A 24139-nucleotide genomic window follows, 5' to 3' on the forward strand; every position below is an offset into this window, starting at 1 on the left:
GAGAAATCGCTCTTGTTGAAATGACTCATCACTTCCTTTAAATAAAAACACGTTATTATGTTCAATGAAACCATACAAGAAATAATAGCTGAAGAGGACGTTTAAATAATGTACACCAACACCTAAAAATGGCTTCTTGGCAAAAAAAGGAAATGATTGGCATTGCAAGGGTATTTTAAGAGCTCCATCTTTTCCCCTCCTTCTCCACCTCCCTCCCCCCTCGGAGGAGTCAGGCTACATTCAGAGCCACAGGGGCCCAGCGAGGTAAACTTGGGCAAAGGGGGGCTTTATAGGGAGGGTGAGGCTGCCATTGAAATTTATTTATTTATTTATTTATTTTTTATTTTATTTATTTATTTATTTTTTTTTATTGGTGTTCAATTTACTAACATACAGAATAACACCCAGTGCCCGTCACCCATTCTCTCCCACCCCCCGCCCTCCTCCCCTTCTACCACCCCTAGATCATTCTCAATGGGGCTGCCATTGAAATTTAAAAGCCGTCTAGCTACTCGACTACCATCCTTTCCCTTCAGGTTCCCATGGAAACAGACCTCAGATCGCCAAAAACAGGGTAAAGATAGCACCATGCCCAGTCTTCCTGCAATCTGTTGCCATGGGAACTGGATGAGGAGGGACTGGAGGCTGGTAGCTAGAGGCCTGCAGATCCCCATTCCATCAGCTGGAGATACAAAGGGCGCCAGCACACCGGCCACCACCGCCCACCCGCAGGCCGGAGAGCCACGTCCACGCGGGTAGAGTCTCAGGGAGAGGGAGGCTCACAGCGAGCGAGTGAGGCTGTGACACCAGCAGCGGCTGCGAGCCTCCAGACACCCACTTAGTAAGAGGCTCACCTCCTCGGATGAGCATCCCTTCATCGACCAGAGCTGCTACGCTTCAGACCAGCAGTTCCCACATCTGGCTGGGCAGCAGGCTCAACACCAGAGCCAGTGAGTCAGTATCTCAGAGGCCAGGACCAGGACTCTCTAGTTCTTAATCAGCTCCTAAAGGGGATTCTGCGGCTTGGCCATTCTGGGAGACCAATAATCTAAAGAGTTTTTTTTTTTTTTTTAAGATTTATTTACTTATGATAGACATAGAGAGAGAGAGGGAGAGAGAGAGAGGCAGAGACACAGGAGGAGGGAGAAGCAGGCTCCATGTAGGGAGCCCGACGTGGGACTCGATCCCGGGTCTCCAGGATCACGCCCTGGGCCGAAGGCAGGCGCCAAACCGCTGCACCATCCAGGGATCCCCTGGGAGACCAATAATCTAGACCAGAGCTTCCCAAAGCGCAAACAGGATGGTGTTAGGGGCTGAAGAGGAATCAAGTCATGCTTTATATTTATATTTATGTATTTATGTTTATATTTATATTTATATGACCATCCCTCCACCCCATTTCCCTTGCCTCCAGGGACAATCCAGCACGGATACAAAGGTAGCAGTCAAAATTTATGTATAATCATCAGGGGAACCATGATTGTCTTTCCAAATCTGATTTCTCTACAAAGGTCTAAAGCAAATTCTACATAATTGAGGATCAAGCTAGTGGTGGAAAGTGTATGAGATGCTTAGAATACTTACAAACGGAGATGTATGATCGAAGGAGACTAAAACTCCGCATGACATTTTAAAAGAAATAAGAGATCATTTTGAAAAACTCTACAATTATATGGAAATAATAACTCAGCTAGCCTTAAAATTCCTAGTCCAGGGGCACCTGGGGGGGCTCAGTGGTTGGGCACCTGCCTTTGCCTCAGGGCACAATCCGGGGTCCTGGGATCGAGTCCTGCATCAGGCTCCCCATGGGGAACCTGCTTCTCCCTCCGCCTGTGTCTCTGCCTCTCTCTGTGTCTCTCATGGACAAATAAAATTCTTAAAAAAATAATAAAATAAAATAAAATAAAATAAAATAAAATAAAGTAAAATATGAAATTACAATGTACAGAGTAAGAGCAGTTTCCACATTTCAGTTAAAAGCATGCAGAGCAGAGCAATACAAAAGTAATGTCGATATCTAGACTAAACTACAAAATAATCTTATACCACATAAAATTCCAGTGTGGTATTCAAAAGCGAGTCACTGATTTTCTATTTTAAGAAATCTCCATTTTTGCCTATGTATAAAAAGGGAGCTATTTCAGTTTGTTTCATTAGATACATTTTGTATTTCGTTCTTCAAAAAGCATAACATACACTAATCCTTGGAAACTAAAATATGAACAAAGAATTTGTAAATCATTGAATTATATTACAAGTTACTTGAAAAACAATTTCCTTTTTTTTAAATTTTATTTATTCATTCATGAGAGACACACAGAGAGAGAGGCAGAGACACAGGCAGAGGGAGGAGCAGGCTCCTTGCAGGGAGCCCGACGCGGGACTCGATCCCAGGACCCGAGGTCACGCCCTGGGCTGAAGGCGGTGCTAAACCGCTGAGCCACCTGGGCTGCCCGAAAAACAATTTCCTGATTCAAAAAATGTAAATGGGAAAAAATCAATTCTCTGATTAGTCAGCACACACAGGCAACCAAGAAAGCTCAGCATTTGCACCGTCCTGTACGTCCTGCAGGCAGCCAAAGACAACTTCGCACATACAGTCTGGGATACATTTTCGTTCCAACGAGGCAAAAATATATGTGTATTTATTTATACATGCGTATATAATGTCACACACAAACTTTAAAAAAAGCCACGAGTTCGTTTGAGACTCAGTTGCTTTTTAGGTTCCCAAAGCACACGAAGCCAGAGTGCTACAACTGCTGTGATGAGAAAATAAAGTCAAGATGAGGGATTTCTGCATTGGCTTAAACGATAACAAACACACACAAAAAGTAGCAAACTAAAGGGCTGCAGCAGAGGATGCCAAAGCAGTGTGAGCTGTTAAGTGCTCCATTAAAAAAAAAAAAAAGTTAAGATTAATTTGGAATAAAAGCAGAGTTGTGCTTATGCCCAGTTCCACTGAGGTCTGCTAGTCTGTGAGACCCTCGCCCGAGAATCAGCGGCCGATGTTTATCGTGCACCTGTATCCGTTCACTTTGAAGTTTACATGAAAAAGCAACTGGAGCAGGGCCAGCAAACCTACACTACAAGGCCAGACGGTGCATGGCTTTGCAAGACGTACGGCCTCTGCCCCTATTCCTCGCGTCTGTCATTATAGCGTGAAACCAGCTGCCATGAACACATAAACGAGTAAATGTAACGTGTTCCAATAAAACTTTATCTGTACAAACAAGTGCTAGCCAGGGGGTGGCCTGTGACCCACAATCCAGCAACCACTGGACTAGACTGTAAATTCGTCATTGTGAAGGGAATGGCTTCATCAGCGTCCTCTCCGTAGCTTCGGGTGGGGAAGGAGAAAAAAGGCTCCAGGATGTGCCTCGTATCAGTTTTCCAGTCACCCCCCAGGAATGCCCTGGACTTGCAGCACCAAATGCTCCAACGTTTCCCTTAACGTACAATAATTATTTGTTGTGAGCCGTTTGTGTTCTCTGCATCTCGCCTTCCGCCGTCTTGCATTTATCCTGTTTTCTTCACTACATGCTAATAGTCCCAAGGGCAAGACTTCTTAATTGGCACTTTCTCTCAGAATTTAGCTTAATGATCAGCAAAAGATACTGCAAACAAATCCTTCCCCGTCTTCTCAAAGGACACGCAAAAATACAGTTAAACAGGAAGAAAAGACACTGCCATCTTTTGTGTTCACCACCAGTGTGGCTGTGGTAGGGAGGACAATCTTCAGGTCTACCCCACAAAGGCCAAGTGCATTAGGACTTCCTGGGGGCTAGGGCTGACCTCACCCAATAGTGTCCCCAGATATTGCACACGGAAATATCTACTAAATTCAAAAGTATGATGAACTGTATGGTGAACTAAGCTAATTTCCTTTTTTTTTAGATTTATTTATGTATTTATTAGAGAGAGAGAGAGAGAGAAAGAAAGAGGCAGAGACACAGAGGGAGAAGCAGGCTCCATGCAGGGAGCCCGACGTGGGACTCGATCCCGGGTCTCCAGGATCAGGCCCCGGGCGGAAGGTGGCGCTAAACCACTGAGCCACCCGGGGCTGCCCCTAAGCTAATTTCTTACACTCGCGCAGAACTGTGGAATTCGGAAACAGGAAAAGCTTTTAGATATTGTCATCCAGTCCAATTCACCGTCCCATATACACAGAAATTATGGCTCAGATATCATGAGAAGTTAGTTATTCAGAGCTGGGCGTAGAACGGAATATAAAATTGAGCTAAATTTCATGTTCTTTTAAACATAGTGAAGTTCCTGATGTTTTAGGGAATTCTGTAACAGATCTTCCCTCAAATAAAAACATATGCATTAGTAAAAAGAGGTTTATTCCCTGATTGAGCACTTCCCTGAATCAGAGTTCTTGCAGACTCAGTCTACCTAGTAGAAGGCGCCCCCGTCATTACTCACGGTGTTTATCTGGGAGATCGTGACAGGCCACAGCAACACAGCAGAGATGACATAAAATTGTGGCTTGGGGAATATAAAAAATAATGAAAGGGAATAAAGGGGAAAGGAGAAAAAAATGAGTGGGAAATATCAGAAAGGGAGACAGAACATGAGAGACTCCTAACTCTGGGAAACGAACTAGGGGTGGTGGAAGGGGAGGAGGGCGGGGGGTGGGGGTGACTGGGTGACGGGTACTGAGGGGGGCACTTGACGGGATGAGCACTGGGTGTTATGCTAGATGTTGGCGAATTGAACACCAATAAAAAATAAATTTATAAAAATAAAAAAGTTGTGGCTGAGGATCCAGCAGCAGGGTATGGAAGGCCAAGCCTCTGGGGACAGCCCCAATCTTAGAGCACAGGAGACCTCATCCTCTTCACACACCTGCATCCTCAATCTCAGTTTCTCCACAGACTGTTCTCATAGAGCATCAAATGAAGAGGAACATAGGGAGGACACTAGCCCTTTATCTGATGTGTCATTTGCCAATATCTTCTCCCATCTGTAGGGTGTCTTGTAGTTTTGTTGATGGTATCTTTTGCTGTGCAGAAGTTTTTAATCTTGATGAAGTCCCAATAGTTCATTTTTGCTTTTGTTTCTCTTGCCTTCGTGGATGTAACTTGCAAGAAGTTGCTGTGACCGAGTTCAAAAAGGGTGTTGCCTGTGTTCTCCTCTAGGGTTTTGATGAACTCAAGATGGATGAAAGATCTTAATGTGAGACAAGATTCCATCCCCCCTGGTTTAAATACGAGGCAGGAGACATGCGAGGGGAGGCCCTCCAGCTCTGGGAGTCCCCTCGGTACTTAGGAGAAGCCTGTCCTCTGAGAGCAAGACACTCGAGGACCGGAGATTTATCTACAGGACATGAAGCTCACTTTCCGTATTTGCAGGGGGTAAGTCCGAGCATTTATCGAAGGTCTGCGGGCACAGGTGCAGCTCTGGAAAATGCCAGTCCCGTGGGGCTGCCTTTCCGCTGGGCGTGCTCCGGTGGCTCCCGCTGCTGCAGGGTGCAGCTCAGGCTCGGCGGCCCCCGTGGCCTGCTGCGGTCCAGCTGCGCCTCCTCCCCTCGCGCCCATCGCCCCCCAGCTCCTGTGCGAGCCCCACGCTGCAGCCGTCCCGACAAGCCCAGCGGAGGCCGCGGCCAGCCCGCGCCTGGAGCGCCCTAGCGGCGTCCCCCCCACGCACACACACACCCACCTGCGACTCTCGCCTCTGGGGCCTCCTGCCACACGGAGCCCTTCTTCAAGCACCTGTTATCCCAGCATATTTTTCACTTTTCAGTCACTACCAGGCTAAGTGGCTTCCTGTGGGCAATAAATGCGTATCACTCTGGCTCCCAACACAGGGCTCCCGACGTAAGTGCTCCACAGATACTTAACTGAACGGAAGAAGACAAAATACCCTTAGAAGAACGGTGAGCAGCCGTTGATCCTCCGCTCACATGCGCCCTGTTGACGCGAGCCCAGCATCGGCGTCTGGCTAACATGCGTCGTCCCACAGCTGGCCTTGGCCGTCCCGTTCCTCTTGGCGTCTAGTCCACGGCTGGACGCACACAGCCGACAGCTCCCTCTGGCAAAATCATTCAGGGCATAAGACGTTTCCTCCCTCTGCAGCGGCCCACACCGCCTGGACAGAAAGTCCCAACACCAACAGCAGGGTGACCAGAGGACGGAACAGGTGGCAACGAAGGCCAAAGGCTCCCGAGAGAAGGGCTTGGAGCTGACAAGGGCCGTTACAATAACAGGCAAACGCGGCTTCATGACGTATGGAAACCGTATTCAAGCTATGTAGTCACACACGCTATCTGTTGTATGTTCTGCGTCACGTCTTACACACGCCGAGCCCAGGCAGGAGGACGCGGGACGGAGACGGGTGCAGAAACAGACACGGAGACAGAACACAGCCGCCGGCAATGATGAATGAGCACACGGCGCCGAGGCGCGGAAGCCACACGTACGAGGTTCACCTCAGCGGACGACAGATTCCCGCGAAAATCCAACAGATGACCAGCTCTGCTAGTGAAGTTTCAATGAATAAAAGAAACAGCAGCAATTACGACGAAGCCATAGTGGGAAAGAAACAGCAAGGCCAATGGCAACCCCGTGCCTGGTAGGCTCCTGGAGACAATGCAGCGCGATCCACGCACCTCGAGCACCAGAGCATTGTCTCCCCGCGAGCCGCGTCGCAGAGACTCATCCGTCGATGAGCAGCGCAGGTCACTCACCTGCGCGAGCCGCTGGCCGGAGGCGGAGTGGGCCTGCTTCGAAGGGGAGGACGGCGGGGCTCCTCCTCCTTGCCCTTGGAGCTGGAGAAGTTCTGAGCCAGCAAGTCAGCCTCATCTTGTCATGTGGGCAAGCCCCCCTTTCCGGCCCGTCCGCACCCACAGGGGACGTCCTCTCTGTTCCTTTCTATGGACACGGGTGATATCACAATCCAGACAGACACGAAGGACCCGGAGCTGCCCCGCTTGTTGCCACTGCAAATCCACGGCACGGGTGAAAGCCCGTTGGTGTCTTTGATCCGACTTGTAAACTTGCCAGAGCCTGGAAACAAGGCCTCTGCCGCAGTAGATCTGCCCTTGGAGACCCTACGCCCTCCTCCCTGTATCAGCCTCCCAGCTTCCAGAAATCGAAGTATTTCACATGAAAAGCAGCAGGGGATTATGGAAGATGGCACGTGGCTATGAAGCCACTTGGTGCACCGCCAGCCAGCAACAGGACAGCAGAGCTGAGGGCACGTCCGAGCCTCGCCCTGACCCCACTGAGCCTGAATGCCCTCCCCAGGCCCCCTCTGTTCGCGGCACTCCAGGCTGCCCGCCTACCTGCCACCTGAGTGAGGCGCCCCCGAGAGAGGCACAGGGTAGGAAGCTGCGTGTCTTCGCACCCCTGTCCCCCGCGATTAGTGTGGGCAGCTACCTGCGGCTCCCTGCCATGGGCCCCCCGAGTCACGGGACTCCGGGCGTCAGACGGTTCATCCTAGACAAGACCCCATGGTCGCTTTTGAATCCTGATACGTATTTCAAGTGGCATTTCAAACGAAAGACCGAGGAGTGCATCTATGTCCTCATGCTGTAATAGTGCATCCCGTCCGTTATAAGGCCGCTCCGTCCCCCACAGTCAAGTAACTCGACCCGTTCCTCCTTCACACACAGGTAAGACCGGGGTCAGCTAAGGCCAAAGGCTTCGCTGAAGGCTGCGAAGTAAAACCGTGACAAACTCTGACTTCCAGGAGCTCCTCCCAGGGGAAGGCCAGCCTCTCTGGGCCGGACCCACTTGGCTCCTCCAGAAAAGCAGGGCCAGGGCTGCAGCACCCCCAGCCACCCCCAGACACCCCCAGCACAAAGGAATAAGGCCCTGGGGCAGGGGTGAGGGCCTCTCCTGTCCTCAGGAGATGCTCCGTGAGACCCTGTCCACCCAGGAGCTACGCAGGTACATCCAGCACCGGATTAAAAACAGCAAACAAGAAATATCACAAAACAAAGAAAAGCCAAACACTTTGTCCTCCACTTCTCCCAATCAGAAAGGATGAAAACATAAGTGGGACAGAAAAACAACCATAAAAGAAAGTCCTAGCGCTTTGCTAAACGAACAAATTCAAGTTTTTAAAGGGAAAAGGAAATAAGTAAGTTAAATAAAGAAAACTGGATGGACACATAGGAGATTGTGCTTGGCTGGTGAGGAGCTTGGAGACGATTCAGTTCCCTAAGGCCTGGGCCCCCGTCACCACCACCGCGCCCCCCACGACCTTGCACAGCTTCTCTAGTCTCACGTTTCCTCACGGGTAAAGGGAGAGATTGAACCAGAACCCTAGCAGACCCCCTTTCCATCCCAAAAGGTATGAAAGAAGAGATTTGTGAAGAACACGAACTAAACCGCTTATCAATATTTTCCAGAAGGTTCAAACAGGTCCTTGGCCAGGAGGACCTTCCAAAACTGAAGGTGCTCCTAAGCAAGCCGGCCCCAAACCACCTAAGAGAAAGTGGCTACAGAAATCATATAAATGGAGTGAATCAGGAAACTGCCATAGAAGCATCTAGAAGAGCACCTGGCACACATCTACCTGGACAGATGGATGGGACGGAGGGAGCACAGAGGGATGACAGGTGAAAAAAAAATCATAGCTGTTTTATAAGAAAAAACTGCTTTATACCTATGTTTTTAATATTTGCTCAATTTAGATAGGATTTATAAAGTTAAATTCTGATGCAAACCGGGCAGTTAGTAACTACAGCTCCTTAAACACGGAGGGGCCACAGCCGAGGGGCGCCCAGGCCGGGGCAACAGCCACCCCCGTGGCCAGAACTGCCGCATGCAGCCTCCCACTCCACTGCGTGCCAGACATCAGGTCCTCACCCTCTCCTGGTCCTCTCTTACGCGTCTGGCTCTCCTCTCTCTTTTATTCTTTTTTTTAATTTTTATAAATTTATTTTTGATTGCAGTTCAATTTGCCAACATACAGCATAACACCCAGTGCTCATCCCATCAAGGGCCCCCCTCAGTGCCCGTCACCCAGTTACCCCCACCCCTGCCCTCCTCCCCTTCCAACCCCCTAGTTCGTTTCCCAGATTAGGAGTCTCTCATGTTCCGTCTCCCTTTCTGATATTTCCCACTCATTTTCTCTCCTTTCCCCTTTATTCCCTACCTCTCTCTTTCTTTTGTTGCTTCTTCCTCCTCCACCCATCCCCTAGGTGTTGGTGTCCCCAAGTCCCAGTGTCAGGCCCCTCATCTTTTCCCACTGGAAGCTCATCTGCACAACCACCTATGAACGGCAACTTCAGCTCAGAAAACTTTTCCTGAGCTCCAGACCCACTCCCTAGATAGTCTCACTTGCATATCCCCCAGATATACCCAATTTTAAGGCATCGAAAACAAACAAAAAAAGCTGTTTCTTCTCTTTTTATGCTCCCTGACTTAGAAGGTGCAGCCATCCCCAAACCATCATGCTTCTGACCCACATGCTTGTGGCCACCCATGTACCAACAGCCCCACGCTGTCCCCTCCGTCCCCACTGCCACTGCCATGGCTATGCTTCTATGAAACCCCTCTCTTCAGGGCTCTCCTGGGTGGGAGCTGACTGGTGCCCCGATACCTATGGTGTGACCCGGAATCCATGAGTGTGAGTGAGAGTCCTCTAGAGTCTGACGTGTCCAGCTATGCACCTGCCCTCTACCCAAGTCCCACAATCAGCCGCACTGGGCCTGCTGCCTCCTCAACCCCCCGGGCTCCTTCCCGTCCCAAGGAATGGCCCACCCAACTCTGACCCGAGACTCCTTTCAAGCCCTCCCAGCCTGTTAGTCCCTGTGTGTCTGGGGGAGTCCTCCTTGAGCTTCACGTGCACTCCTCTGCCTGACCCACTGCCTCCCGCCAGCTGTCCACACCACCTGACGCCCAGCCTTTTCACGCTGTCACAGGCCACTGGTCTCTCCCGCCCACACAGTGATTCTCAGACCCTGCATGGATCAAAACCATCTGGGGAGTTTACTTAAAACTAAGATTCCAAGTTCTATCACAGGTTGTAATTCACTGGGGCTGGAGCGGGTCATAATGCATTCCTCCACATAGCCAAAGGACTTTCCTGTGGACGGCGCGTAGGGTTACGGTGCGTGGTTCTCATGATCACAACTAGGACTACCGAGCGAAAAATGTGGCTTCTACTCATTGACAGGAAATAAATTTAAATAATTTAGAGCCATGCGAAACTGCAGTGGGCTGGTTTACGAGGCAGGAGGCTCCCTATCGCTGCAGCTGTTGGAGAAAGGCTGAACGAGCACATGTCAAGGCTGCTGAAGAGGGATTCATCCATCAGACAGCCAAGAAATGTCCTCCACTTCTGAATGATTTTATAAAAACAGTAATTGTGTGTGGGTTAACCCCTGTTGCATCTCATTCAGAGATCTGTTGCCAACAGTGACCTCAGGGACACACCCTAGAAGGACCAGTGGTTCTCTCAGACATCTACCATAAGGACTGGTCATGACCCAGACTCCCAGAGAAGCAACTTACAGAGGAGTCAACACCAGGATTCACCAATTTTGCCTTAAAAATGGGACTTGAGTGGGGGTGATTGGGTGACGGGCACTGAGGGGGGGCACTTGACGGGATGAGCACTGGGTGTTATTCTGTATGTTGGCAAATTGAACACCAATAAAAAATAAATTTAAATTTAAAAAAAAATGGGACTTGAATCTCAAGTATTCTTGCTACTTGAAGCAAGGAGCTATAAAGGTTTTGTTTTGTTGTTGTTTTATTTTTTTTTAAGGAGAGATTAAACGAAAGAATTCAGATGTTAAAGATCAAACAAGCCTCATATTTATTTTTTCTCATGTTGAAGTTTACAATATCAAATACATATATTACAGACCCTGATCTCTAAGAGCTTATTCTGTAAAATGGTCAATCCAGGGATAGAGAAATACCAATCTTCAAAAATCAAATATTTAATTTTAGCTGAACATCCAACAAGCCTGCTTTTTCCATAGAAGGACCTGTGAATCGTTCCATTAACTATCTTTTAGGGAGACAGTGTAAGAAAGACACTACGCTGCGGATTATTCTCTCCTTTCATTTAAAAGTAACCAGGGTCTCTTGCAGAACATTCATCAACTTGGAGATAAACACCCAATTCACTGTGAGTTCAGAACTTATAGGAGCAGATACCTACTCTGAATTTCAAATAACCAGTAAATCCTTCTGGTCAAAAAAAAAAAAAAAAATCATAAAACCCAGCCAGGAAATCTTTGTTACCTGAGACAGGCAGCCCTTTGAATGGAAGGACTTCAATCTAAATGGGTTTTTTACAGGAACTATATTTCAGAATCAAATGAATTTATTCTTATGACATTTCCTCATGTCTAGATACAAACGGGGTATTATCAGAAAAGGAAACGGCCAGTGGAGAGTTTTCATATGCACAGGCTGTCTTCGGAGTGACACTGTGGAATCTTTCTTATGAGCAAAAAAAAAAAAAAAAAAAAGGATGAGCCCTGGGTGTTATTCTATATGTTGGCAAATTGAACACCAAAAAAAAAATAAAATAAAATAAAATAAAATAAAACAAAAACAAAACAAAACAAAACAAAAAAAAGTGGAGAAGGTTTTAAGAATTCCATCACTCTCTACAGAGTGGTAGAGAGTACCACAAATATTGAAAATTAGTATTTCTGTAACAGGGACCACAGAAGTAAAAGCAGCCTGACTTTGTGCTAGTATTATCTGTCTAATTTCCCACGGCCCAGCTTCTGTTCCGTGGCGTTAATGAAGACGTGTGAGAGAAATACATGAGGGAAACTAAGTTTTCCATGTAGGAGAAGACAGCACCCCATTTAGTTAAGAGATTTTTCTATTTTAGCAACTCCTAGAGCCAACACTCACGGTGGAGAGCAGTGACCTGATGCTGGAGCACCAGCAGGGCTACCACGCAGGAGACCTTTCCAAGGACAGACAGACACCTGTCTTCCAGGGGGACTAAGGTCACAAAACCATACTAGAGTTTCCTCCATGACTCCTATCTAAGTTCATCTGTCTCCTCCTACATGCTCCACATCCACGTCCGCATCACATCATGAGCAGCTTTTCTCTTGTTTTTAACAGTGAGTAACTCATTCATAAGATTGTTAGAATTAAACACTTAGAGGGCACAGAAGAACACTCAAAATACGATTGAAATGCTGTAAATCAGCAAACACGAAACTGAAGCCCAAGATGGTTATCAATCATGTTTTTTTTTTTTAATTTTCTGGATCTTATGAGACTTTGAAATCTGGGTGGGGGGGCGGGGGGAGGCTCACTGACCAGAAAGAGGATGCCCCTCCCAGATCTAGAAAATTCCTGGAGATACTAAATGACCTGTCTGGGAGCAAGCCTTTGATATGCAAATCAGCCAATCCAGAGCCCATACTCTGAACCGGCCCCTCCATCTTCTACCCTTCAGGAGGCAATATTCCTGGGCCCTAATCATCCCAAGGCCCAGGACTAGACCACGAAGATGAGCAGTTTTTCTAATTACCTGTACTAGACACCACACACCGTTTCCTTCACTAACTGCTCTGAGGGTACATCTTGGATCTCCAGTCAGACCATAAGCTGCGGATGCGGATGCGGATGTGCAAGGACACTGCCCTATACACCCTGCATCTACTCCCTCAGAGCACGTCACACACTCCAAACACAGCAGGTGCTCTATCAAATGCAGGGCTGCATAATACCTGCCTCCAGGCTTACCTGCTCCCTTCCTTTCCTTCTACAGGAAGGAACTACTGACAGACTTGTCCAGACATAATTCTTTTTGAAGTATCACTGGCTTTAGTTACGCAGGAAAAGGAGAACAAAGTTCTTCCCCTGAGGATTTTTTTTTATTATTATTTTTTTCCCTGAGGATATTTTTTAATAATAAATTTATTTTTTATTGGTGTTCAATTTGCCAACATACAGAATAACACCCAGTGCTCATCCCGTCAAGTGCCCTCCTAAGTGCCTGTCACCCAGTCACCTAGTCACCCCCCACCCTCCTCCACTTCCACCACCCCTAGTTCCTTTCCCAGAGTTAGGAGTCTCTCACGTTCTGTCTCCCTTTCTGATATTTCCTACCCATTTCTTCTCCCTTCCCCTCTATTCCCTTTCACTATTATTTATATTCCCCAAATGAATGAGACCATATAATGTTTGTCCTTCTCTGATTGATGAGGATTTTTAAATTGACTTGGTATTTGTATAACATGTGACCCTACACACAAAAAAACCAAATAATACATCTCGTTAAAGAATATTTCTTAAAAAAAAAATGGAATAATGTTCATGGTGGGAAAGAATGGAAAGTATAGGTAAGTAATTTTAAAAATTAACACTTACAACCCCATCACCAGAACAAACCGATGTTAGTATCTTGGTATATATCCTACAGACTAAATATGTGTGTATATTTTTTTAACAAAAAATAATATCATGCCACAGAGATTATTGTAGAATATTTTTATTTAATGTATGTTAAAACTCATTCTTTGTTATTCTTTGGAATATTTATTTGAAAACAATCCTCTAAAATTTATTTAAAAAAAAAAAAACTCACCTTCACTCATTGCTGATAAAAGGATCAGGTCTAAAAGAGTCAGCAAAGAACCTCTACAGTACACGGAATTATTTAGAAACTTTTAATACTGACAGGCATCGCAAAAAGGAAAGTGTCAAATCATATTACAATTCCACCTAAAGGAGTACTTTAATGCTGTTAATCTGCCAATTAAATGTTGCACATTTTTTAAAATGAGAATTAGAATTATAAAGACTTAAGGTATCTATGAGACTCCAACCAATATTTATTTTTAATAATATATAATATTATTAAATATATTTATATTTATTATATTATAATATTATTTATTTCTGCATGTAAGTCACAATTTTACTTTCATATATTATTTATTATATTTATATTTATATTATAATAATATAATATTTTCATTATAGTACTGCTCCTGACACTACATATTTTATTGTAGAAATGAGAACTACTATTATCATTGTCAGCTGTCAAAATACTTCCTAAAAGCCTAGGTCACAAGCCAACACTAACTCAAAGACAACATGGCAGTTAAAAATGCAAAACTGTTCTCAGAGCTCACTCCTAGCCCCTCTGACATGATGCGTAGCAGGTTTTGTTCTGTTTAGACAGACTCTTTTCGGTGTGGAATAATTAAACCACACAAGCACACTTGAGAAATCTGCATTTTAATTTCTACTATCATTTTCCTTTGGTGCAGTCAATCCTAAAGATTTTCATTAAGGGAAGCGACTCACAGCCTGCCCATCCACCCCCATTCTCCATTCTTATTTCTCAAGCCTTTCCGCCAGTTGATGTTTTTGTGATTAACCTGATAACAGCACATAGAACTGCTTAGAAACATGATTAGTTTTTCCCAAAAAATGAGTCGGGTCCTCATATCTCAAGCAAAGAAAGGAAAAAATTGTAGTTTTCCAATTAAGCCCTTCTCGGAAGGCATGCAGTCAACAAACCCACATCCAGTGATCCGCAGATTCCTCGTGTAATTTTCATAATGGAAGTCGAAAGGAACCTTCTGGCCTTTAACATGAATAAATACTAAATCTCATTCAAGGATAATTTATGATGTTTATCATCTTCGCCTTCCCCTTTTCATTTCTATTAAATTGGTTTCCATACTGTTAGATCTATCAAAGCTGCTTTCTGCTACTTTCACCTTTTTAATTTTCTACTTGTTTTACTCAGTTTGTCCTCCAAGACATGTCTCTATTTCTGCTACGGTCCAGCACATGGACGCATACCCGAGGCAAGGGAACCGGGATCTGAAGGTCATAGGGCTGTACCCGACCGGAGCGACGTTTCATGATCAGATGGCGAGGCCACGCGGGCTCTGCGGTATCCCCAATAGCTGCTCCAGATCATGCCTGGATCTTCAACGTGTCAGCTCCCCGCTACCCGCAAACTTACCTGCATATTCCGAAGGTCCTCACTATAGGGTTTATTCAGACTGCAAAAGACTCTGCTTGATAAGGTCGCTAGGACACTGTACTGACACAAATATATGAAAGTAAAATTGTGACTCGCATGCAGAAAAAACAAGAAAGGTTCCACTACAAGCTACGTGAATAGCACAAGTGATGCTGAGAGGGCCTATGTAAGCTAGCACAGCACGCGCCTCGCTGGCCCCAACAGCAACATCCATGTACAAGGCAATGCAACTGTGGCAAATTCTAAAAGCCAGCTCATTGCTCTTAGCACCTCTACTTACCCTGTATTCCACATATACATCCTTGCCCATCCACCTCCTCTGTGGATGACAATCCAAGTTCATGCTCCTCTTACCCATGAAACCACTGCACGTCAACATGTGCCAACTGCATCAAAGCCAGCTGCTGACAGGAATGGGACCAGGCATGCCTGGCTCTGCCGTCACCCTGCTCTCATTGACCGGGGGCAAAACCCCCCACGTGGGACAACAGTGCGCAGCTGACATCATGCCAGGAGACTCCTGTACTGAGCAACACGCAGCTCATCATTTCTCATCAAACAGGCCCTTCTCCATTCTGTCAGTGGCCTTCACTCCAGTGATAATATCTGACCCGGATGAGGTAGTGATGATACCATCCAGACAACCCATGAGATGACACGCACGATGGACCAATGCGAGAACTCACATGGCGAGAACTCACGTGGAGAGGCCCAACGGTGATGTTCTAATCTCCTGGCAGATGAGGCAATGCCAGTCGGGCTCAGGGCCATGGTGATGTTGGCTGTCCTGCCTGTAGGGTGTGCTTGGAGCCACGGAACAGCCCCCAACATAAAGTGCAAAAAGAATTCCTTAGAATTTAAGGAAAGACGTATGCACTTGGCTCAAGCCTGCTATCCCTCCCCTACTGGAATTCATTCCTGGAGAAGCTGGCAGGCCGTGGACACTAAAGTGACAAAACAATGGTAACTTAGATGCAGAGGCACATTTTTAGCAAATAACTCCCTGAGGCCACCATCACCTTGATGAGCAATTGAGCTCCTTTCACAGGGGGCTGCTTGGGACCCATAATCTTAAACATGTGCTACTATCTCCACACCCCCTCCCCATAAGCCAGTAACTACAAACCACGTTCAACGTCCAGGTATTTGGTGCAAACCTTCTTCTTCTGAAAGGCAAATATTTTTTTAATTTTTTAAGATTGATTGATTGATTATTTATTTATTTACTTATTTGGCAGGGGGTGTGGAGACAGAGGGAGAGGGAAAGAAACCCTCAAGCAGACTCCCCACTGAGCACAGAACTCAACGTGGGGTTCAATCCCAGGACCCTGAGATCATGTCCTGAGCCAAAACCAAGAGTTGGACACTTCACTGACTGACCCACCAGGGCACCCCTGAAAGGCAATTCTTAATGCAAAATTTGGTGGGGTTGCTACATTCATCTCCCATTCATCTGCCACTTCCTCTTGGGGAAAAGGGACTAAATTCAGTGGAGAGAGAAGATGGGACAAAAAATACCAGAAATTCTCACTGGGGCCAGGAATGGACACTTTCATATCCCCTCTCACTTGTATTATGAAAAAGCAGCCCGTGCCAGTCTTTCTCGTTTTACTGTTTCCACTTCTGAGAGGCCTTGTATGAGAAGGAGTCCAACTGCCCTACCTCCCAGTGTACTTTTTACCTTTTGAGTAATGCTACTATAGAATTTCTTGACCCAAGCTATCTTTGTAAATAAATTTAAACAGCCAGTACATCTAAGGGCAGAAATTGGAAAGTCCACATTATATGTACTTATGTTCTTTTCACAGCTATGCATGCTCATTTTTTAAGTATTACCTAGAAATTCCATGACTTAAAATTGCAGACATCTTTTGTCAGACTTATTTATCTGCGTATGGATATCTATAGTGGAGGCCCAAGGTCTAACAGGATAAAACACAGGATAGCATGGAACTACACAGAATTACCACTGACAAATATTGATAATTGTCCTTGCTGGGTACACTGTAATGCTGCATATCTCTTCACTTGTATTTATCTTGCTGTATCTCCAATCAAATTACAACCTTCCTGAGAGCAGAGAACACATTTTTCTGGGAAGAGAAGCTCTATAGAATATTTATTCTTGATCTGACCCTAAAATAAACCTGCTTCCAAAGTGGCTCAGAGATGGGATTTTTTTTTTCTCCACTGATAACGAGAGAAATCAGGAAAGTGGAAAGCCTGCTTGGGTAAGGAGAGCCTGGCTCGGTTCTTGGGGTGGAGGGAACACCTCATTTATCACTCAAGAGAGCTGCCATTGTCAAGACTTGCTACAGTGTGAAGCTTAAGTCTTTGATTCCATGGCCTACCCACAACTCACATTCTCTATGCTCCATCAGAAACTGCAAACATATTGGTCTCACTGATTCCAAAGGCCAACAAGAGTCAGGAAAAAAAAGCTAATCAATTTCCAACTGTGCCGTAGCCATATGCCTGCTGGGTGAAAGGAAATCTCTGAAATACACACGTCAATCTCAAGAATAGTGTCATTTGAGGGTGAACGGGTTGGAAGAATCTGTACCCTCTGCAGTTGTTGTGGTTGGTTTGCACCAAGATGTGTTTAATGTAGCTGGCATCCGAACGTTTAATTCTTTGGGATAATATTTCTGATGAAGTACCGCCATTCATATCATTCATCCTCTATGTGACTATAGTATCAATGTAAACGGGCAATGTCTCCTTGCTAGGTGTCCACCAGAGACAACTCCTGGAAAATTAAATTCTCTAAACGGAGTTCACAATCATGTTTATCTGCCATAAAAAAAAAATATTCCTTCCTTGCTATTATTACATACTCAACGGAAAAGCGGAGTATTCGAGTTAGCAGATAACCATATGACTTTGCTTGTATGCTGGCTTAAATAACTGTAAAGACAGGGAATCTTGAGGCACCCACTTGGCTCAGTCAGTAGAGCATGAAGCTCTTGATCTTGGAGTTGTGAGTTCAAGCCTCATGTTGGATGTAGAGATTACTTAAAATCTTAAAAAAGAAAAAAAAAAAAGACAGGAAAGCTCATTACTTGAGAAGTCCATCCCACTGTTGAACAGAGAAGCCACCTTCCAACAGCGGGGCAGAACCTTGCTTCCCTATACCTTGTACTCACAGGCTTCAGAATGAAAATCTCAAGCAATGCTAAAATTCCACTTCTTCCTTCACCATGGAGCCACTCCATTTATTTAAAGCCCTGCGTCTTATAAATATGAGTTCTTTCCATCCTTGGGATCCTCAATTTACTTCTCATGTGACATGGTATCCAAATTTTTTAGTGTGTCATTGTCCATACTTTAGCATGAAACCTAAAACTGAACACAGATGTGGCCTGACCAATGTGGGTTTCCATGGCGAAATCACAAGCACTGATTAGACACTAGGCTTCCACGAATGCAGCATGAAAATCCAATGGTGGGGTTTTGTTTTCAGCTGCCTCAAATTCTTAATATACATCATAGTTTCTAGTTTTACTGTGTTCTGTTTTACTACTAACCTTTTCACTTTCCCATCCTAAAATTATGTAACTCAGTTTCTGAACCAAAATACAGTGCGAACCTGCATTTTCATCCACATCGAATTGCATCATATTGGTATCATTTTTTCTGCCTATCAATGTCTTTCTGAATTATGACCCTTTTATAATATATATTTACTGTTTCCATATGGAAATATAAACCATCTGTCTTAGTCTATTCAAGCTGCTGTAACAAAAATACTATAAACTGGGTGACTTATAAACACTTATTTCTCACAGTTCTGAAGGCTGAGACTACTGTGCTGCAGATTCAGTGTCTGGTGTCTGGTGAGAGCACACTTCTTCACAAATAGCCATGCTCCTACTGTAACCCCCCATAGTAGAAGGGGTGAGCTAACTCTCTGCTGGCTCCTCTTCAAGGGCAATAATTCCATTCAGAGGGGCTTGGCCCTCATACCTAATAACCTCCTAACCACCTCCCTCGGGCCTCACTTTCTAACACTATAACCTTGGAGCTAGGATTTCAACATATGATTTTAGGGGGACAACAAACATTCAGACCTTAGCATCATTTTTCAAAATTTCAATTACTGAAAAACTCTAAAGAGGACAGGATAGGATATCCCTTCCTCTGTAATAAACTTTTTAGTAATCATAATTGGTGGTTACAGTCTTAGTATTTTTCTTCTAACTTTGCTGTATCTGTCAAATGAGATAAATCAAAGGAATAAAGCACAAGATACTCTAATTCCATCATTCCTCATGTCCTTGAGAACTGGGATTCTCAGTATAAAAGAAAGATAATGTAATACAGAAAAGGTTAGATAAAACCCCAGTAATCCTGAAATGCTAAATTTGAATTGAATATATTACAATAAATTCAAAAGATCTTTTTTTATCTTGCACTTGTATATATGCCTAGCTCTATTCACTGAAAAGACCTAAAAACAATAACCTAGTATCAGTGAGCATCCCTAGTACTTAGATTATGTTCTTAAAATGCAACTTCCCATTTAAAGAAGCCAAGCCTTTTTGAAAAAATAGCTGGTTCCAGGTCTAGTGCAGAAAATGTACAAGATGAGCATGGAATCTCTTGTCATACCAGATAGTAAGAAAGTCATCAAAGACTACTATGGTCATGTCAAAAGAACTCAGCAAAAAAACTGGAAGAGATTATCATTGGTCAAAGTTGGGGCCATTTTAATTTCAATAATAATAATTGTAATGCATTGAAACTCATTTGTTTAAATCCATAAGTGTAGGGTGCCTACAATGGCCTACCAATGGCCTGGGTGGTGCAATCAGTTGAGCATCCAACTCTTGTTTTCACCTCAGACTGTGATCCCATGGTTGTGAGATCGAGCCCCATGATCAGCTCCGTGCTGCATGCAGAGTCTGTTTGAGACTCTCTTTCCCTCTCCCCGTGCACTTCCCACGCTTTCACTCTCATTCTCGCTCTCTAAAATACATAACTCTTAAAAAAATAAAATAAATCCTTAAGTTCATAAATATATTTTAAAAACTAACAGTAACTTTAAAAATATGGTGGCTAAAAGGAACGTCAAGTATTTATATGAATTGTACCACTGGGTAACCAAATGGTAGAGAAGGGGAGGCATCAAAATGTTCCAGATAACAAGAAAATGTTCCAGATAACAAGAAAAAAGAAATGCTATTACAACATAACTAGTTTATAGCCTCCAATAAACTAACGGAGCTAGGAGCATAACACTTTAAAAAAGGTAGACATGCAAACATTATATGCCTTCTGATGAAAGAACACAAATCATCTTCTAAACCAAATACTGAATCTTCTGGATACAGTTACCATGCTACAGGAACTAGGAAAGACAGAGAAACATGCTGAATTGCACTATGACTATGCAACTACCAAAATCCAAACTGAAGGAAACTATAGGTCAATAGATCCCAGATTTTTAACAAATAAAATTCAAGGAAAACAGGGATAAAGTGACAACCTGTATATTAATAAGAAACTTAGAAGACTTATCAAGTACTTTTTTAAACACAGGGAAAGATTATAGATTCAACTTAGATGATTAAATCATAAAGAAATGCCAGTAAGTCATTATTAGGAAAGACAAGGTAGTAGTTACTTTTGGAAGGAAGAAAGGAAGAGAAAGATGAGATGGGAAAGGGGCACATATAGGGGCTTCTTGGGTGGGTGGAAAAGTTCTATTCTTGATATTAGTGATGGTTACAGGCTTATTCATCATAGAATAATTTACTGAACTATAAATTTTTATGTTTCTACAATCTTGTTTTATCTTACAGTATACTAGAAATTAGAAGAGAAATTATTTTTAATTTTAAGTAAAATGCCTCTCCTCTTTTCTCTTCCTTTTATACTCCTGCATCTTTTCCACTTGATTTAGCATAAAACAGACAGCAAAAATGGACAATTAAAGTTTTTTTTATTCAATTAAATATGCTAAACTACCTTGAAACAATGCATTTACATCACCTGAATCTATTGCATACTTGGTTTATTGGCACCACACCCATCCTGAGCAGCTGTGGGTGCTGACTCCCAACAGCTTACAGACACCCCTTCTAAAGAAATTCTCCTTGGCTGAATGGGAGCCACCACCATTATGCCCAATGGCCCAATGGCCTACCCCATACCTCAGCACCTCTAGCCCTCAGGCAGCTACAGCCAGAGGGACTGATAATACAAAGCCCGACTCTACTCTTCCCTCAAAGTTAGACCAATTCATGCTGGGGAATCTCCAGAGGACGGTGCTGAAATAAGACTCTGGCTGAGACCACTTACTTGCTTAGCTCCTCCCTAAGGCCCAGTCCTGCTCTCCCCAATCCCCTGTTCCTGAGAATATGTCCTCAAATAAATACTTGCAACTATATTGTTGTCTTACGCTTTGCTTCTAGAAAACCAACTTAAGGGGCATCTGGGTGGCTTAAGCATCTGACTTCAGCTTAGGTCATGATCTCAGGGTCCTGGGAGCCCTTCATTGGGCTCAGCAGGGTGTCTGCTTGTCCCCCCTCCCTCTGCATCTCCCCCCACTTGTGCTCTTTCTGTCTCTCAAATAAGTAAAATCTTTAAAAAGAAAGAATGAAACCAACTTAAGACTTGAAAATGAAGTGTCACTTTTGCAGTGAAAAAAACATTTTTTATTGGAGTTCAATTTGCCAACATACAGCATAACACCCAGTGCTCATCCCATCAAGTGCCCCCCCTCAGTGCCCATCACCCAGTCACCATAAGAAAAATGAATTACTGATAGGTATAAGAGGTCTTTCTAAGTGATCATGAGTTAACATTTTGTTATTCTAGAAACACTAAATGCCACCAGCATGTCCCAACATCTTTTATTACTTAATGTGGATGAGCCACTAACTCCCTACAAACTCCCTAATAACTGGCTTCTAATATCAACTCTATAGGAAAGACAGAGCAAAGGATCCTAATTTCTCTTGCTAGCTGATTACTGGGACCTTCTATTAAACAACATCTCAAGAGTCATCCAAGTTACCCAAATGGAAAGATCAAGTTGACTTCTCACTATATCTCCAGATTCATCAAGTCTCCAAGTCTTCCTAAGTCTTAAGCACTGTATGGAGTGTACAATTTTAGATGAAAAGAATAGGTAAGGTCTGATTAAATGAAAACAGACAAACAAAAATCTTGACAATACAGACTAACTGGAGGAACACCCAGAGCCTCTAAAAGTTCCCCTGTGATATTGTGCCATTCTTTGCCACAGCATGAAAGTATGACAAATATTTAATCTGCAAATTGAACATACATATATATCAATGTGTCAAAAAAGCACAGAACTGAGGTGGAAACAAGCACCTCTTTCAATTCATTTCAGTTTCAGGGGTTTAATTAAGCTGCTTGGTGTTGATAGCAGGGGTTTCAGGGAAGACTTCCACGAAGATGGATCTTGGTGGCACTGGAGATAGCCTCAAAGTCGACCCTAAACTGCCAAAGGACTCAATAAAGGCCTTCAGTACATTTATCAGTATCTAACAACATGCCCCCCTGCCTTTTGATCAGTATTAAGAGACAAACTGCACACTGAGGAAGACTTTAGCAAATCCTTTGCAAAATGATTTTGGAGTATATTTTATAAGAAAGTTTGCTTTATATCCGCTAACAGATTCTAGGTTCAGAACACAAGATGAATAATCTCTGAATCACACAATCAAAAGGCTCAGATGGTCATTTACCCATTCCTATTCTTCAAAGAAGGATCGTACCTAAACCATCACAGGCCTACCTGTATTTGTATTTTTATTTAATAGGTTATAAGTCAGTCCAAACCATTTCTAGTTCTCCATATCTTTCCATCACACAAACATAATTTCTAAATCACAGTACCCTATGTGAAAACTAAAGAATGTAAACCCAATAGTTGTGGGAAAAGATTCCCATTTTATAGCCATTCCATGCTGATTGCCCCAAAAATCAGACAAAAATTTATACCATTCTAAAAGCAACTTCTAAAAAAAAAAAAAAAAGCAACTTCTCTTTTTGTGAATAAAAAAGACATTGCATTGCATTTATATCAGCACAATGAAAACTTCAGGATGAGAAATTTTAGTGTAAAAATTGACAATTTCATATTGCATTTTCAAAAATAGCTGAATAAATTAAACTTTAAATGTTTTTAGTCATTTGAGCTAAATCCCTGATGTACTAACTGGACAAACATCTGGAGAAGTGATGTCAGCAACACAGAACACTAAGAGACTACAAGCCCTCGTTGATCTGCAGAAACAAACACATCAGGTCAGCTACATTAATTTTATAGGAGCCAGAGAAAACAAAAGTCTACAGCAACCAAGCAAAGGACCAAAAAAGAAGCCATATTCAAAACAGCAGGAAATTTCCTTGCACCTTTTTTTCACCCATGTCCCAACCCCATCCTAGCCTGGCCATCTGGAAGAAGTGGCAGCCCTGTTCCCAATTCTCTCTCTTGAAAGAGGAAGCAGAGCAGACCTATTTTGCAAAATTCCAACCTGTTTAGGGACTGCACAAGAGACTGGTTTTTGTGTCAACTAACTCAGAGCTCAGACAGCCAAAAAAGCAACACAGCTTGGATTCAAGACTAAGAAAATTCCTAGGAAAGAGGTGGCAGCAATAAGAGCTGAAAGGAGACTACAAGACACCAGATACATGTGGCAAGAGCTTTACAGAGAGGCATACAATAGAAAATGAAAGGCCAAGAGAAGGAATCAAGATAAGAATCTAGGGAATTAAGACATTGAAAAGCAGCCACATTTACACGAAAGTCAAGCATACACACAGGCTAAAGCAAGACACATCCAGAAAAGGCCCCAAAAGACATTAAGCCTTCACAACTGGGTGATCCCAAAGTTCAGAACATAGTCTAACTAATCAATGAAAGTCTTCCATAGCAAGTAACAACTATGAAAAGACAAGAAGTATCTGGCTTTCTTTTTCCAAATGCATAGTTTTTAACAACAACAACAACAACAAAAACCATAAGGCATACCAAAAAAGCAGAACTTACCAATTATATCTCAATAAAACTGGAGAGGGAAAAGACAGGAAAACATGGTTCCTTTACAGGAATAAAATTAAGTGGTATGGGATGCCTGGGTGGCTCAGTGGTTGAGTGTCTGCCTTCAGAGCAGGGCATGATCCAAGGGTCCTGTGATAAAGTCCCACATCT

General features: G+C 43.9%; 1 protein-coding gene across 12 annotated transcripts in view; it reads right to left on the minus strand.

Moving 5' to 3' along the window:
* The window catches only part of LDLRAD4 (low density lipoprotein receptor class A domain containing 4), a 382754-nt gene that overhangs the window by 244939 nt on the left and 113676 nt on the right, over positions 1 to 24139 (minus strand). For 3 of the 12 annotated variants that reach the window (XM_077893081.1, XM_077893153.1, XM_077893143.1), the window contains exon 3: positions 17888 to 17971. The exons of 8 other annotated variants lie outside the window; for them this stretch is intronic. The gene's annotated coding sequence lies outside the window, so the exon portion shown is untranslated. Of the gene's footprint in view, positions 1 to 9847; positions 9897 to 17887; positions 17972 to 24139 lie in introns of those variants that run through there. One more of the 12 variants, XM_077893161.1, reaches the window with a different exon arrangement.

Source organism: Canis aureus, chromosome 1 (assembly GCF_053574225.1).
Source record: "Canis aureus isolate CA01 chromosome 1, VMU_Caureus_v.1.0, whole genome shotgun sequence".
NCBI lineage: Eukaryota > Metazoa > Chordata > Mammalia > Carnivora > Canidae > Canis > Canis aureus.